This window comes from Engystomops pustulosus, chromosome 4, assembly GCF_040894005.1.
Source record: "Engystomops pustulosus chromosome 4, aEngPut4.maternal, whole genome shotgun sequence".
Classification (NCBI taxonomy): Eukaryota; Metazoa; Chordata; class Amphibia; order Anura; family Leptodactylidae; genus Engystomops; species Engystomops pustulosus.
Window position 1 is genome coordinate 24,913,038 of NC_092414.1, and position 1,640 is coordinate 24,914,677.

Consider the following 1,640-nt stretch of genomic DNA (forward strand, 5'->3'; position numbering starts at 1 on the left):
TTTCCTATTCTACTGCTTCATCGGCCATGGATTTCTTGTTCATCTTGTCTTTATATTGGACAAACTCGTCCTGCTAATAACCTAGGATTGCCCTTAGATCTGGTCACTGTCTGAACCTTGGTGCCCGTTCTCCTGTGCCATCTGTCCCACCCAGACCATCTTTCACCAAGACCTGGACAACTCTCATATATTGTGCCTCAATGGCCTTGGCATAAAAGTCCATGGGGGAAATTATGGAATCCCTGCCCTTCTGGTGCCACCGTATACATCAAGAGGTTGGGCCTCCTGATGGTCAAGGTCAATGTTTGTATGGTCTAGGTGGTGGACAGGTGAGGGGCAAGAACAGGTCTTGGCATTGAGCTGGTGTAAAGAGGATAATAATCACAATGTCTGGCGGTTTTCAGAGCTTTTACCCGTTTTCTGGCAAAGAAGCCATGATAAATGTCCCCCCTACCACAATATGGAGGTAAAAGTATGAAAACTACATCACCCGAGACACAGTGAATCCACATTTGGATAACAAATCTCTTAAAATATTTACATACCTTGAGATTTCCAATCTTTGACCAAAGAGGAAAGTAATTTTTATAATAACTTATCTGAGACAAGGATGGAAAAATACATTAAAAAGTTGGAAATACAGTCTATTTCACGTCTTAAACCACCATGTATCATAAAATATGATTCCATGTTGTACTTTTATCATGCTCAATGATCTAGCAGCAAATTGGAAGGGAAACCATATCGTTTTGTGAAATGATTCTCCGGTGGGGTGCCATTTTGCTCATCAGTGGTGGTGTTCTGCTTCCTTGAGATGGAAAGGAGCCTTCACGTGGAATTAGAAAGACCCCAGCTGATTCTCTTTTCACTGAGACAGATGATTTAATTCACTGTGAATCAAGGTTAGATTGCTCCCCGACTGCTGAACGTTTTCTACTGCAATCGGAAAAACAAAACGGTAAAGTAAATTATTTTTCCTTTAATTCAGATAAACAAAAACAACGCTGAAAAAATAATAGTATAAAAAAGTATAAACTCACAGAGTCATTTGGAGGGTCGACCCACTAAAACTTGGGAAGTGTCTGTACTAAAGAGGGACCGAAAGTCTCCCGACTGATGGACGCTTTCTTCTGCAACTGGAAAAACACATGTTAACGTCAATTATTTTTTCTCTAATTCAGATAAACAAATAAAAATGCTGCAAGAAAAGCACAAAAAAGTATAAACTTGAGGGGTCCACACATTCTCTGGAAGTGTTTATACTAAATAGGGACCAAAAGTCTCCCTTTGAACGATGGAGCATTGAAGTATTGTACTATTACCCGTTTCTAGTCACCTGCTATTGGACCACTACATCAGGATGGAGGAGTCCTCAGTGAGCTTAAGAGTCCGACATATGCAAATATTCCAAATCATTAAGGCAGATCTTCTTTGATTGTTGGCATCCATCCTACTGAAGGGGTTGGCCTATTGTGTGGAAGGTATTTGCTAAAATATGGATAAAACATGGATATTGAAAAAATAAGATTGAGAACAGCATCTGGTTGGCAAAGATTGCCATAAATAAGCATAAACCACATGTCCAAAAGTCACAACTACAGCTGTGGCTCACATTGAAAGAAAACTGGAGCTGAGACTCT

The 1,640-nt window shown here is 40.1% G+C and overlaps 1 long non-coding RNA gene across 1 annotated transcript; it reads right to left on the minus strand.

Moving 5' to 3' along the window:
- Positions 1-647: 647 nt before the first annotated feature.
- On the minus strand, positions 648-1,125 carry LOC140128902 (uncharacterized). Its single transcript, XR_011855177.1, has 2 exons — positions 1,041-1,125; positions 648-936 (listed from the first exon to the last, which is right to left on the minus strand). It is a non-coding gene; the product is annotated as an uncharacterized lncRNA (long non-coding RNA).
- Between the last annotated feature and the right edge of the window lie 515 nt (positions 1,126-1,640).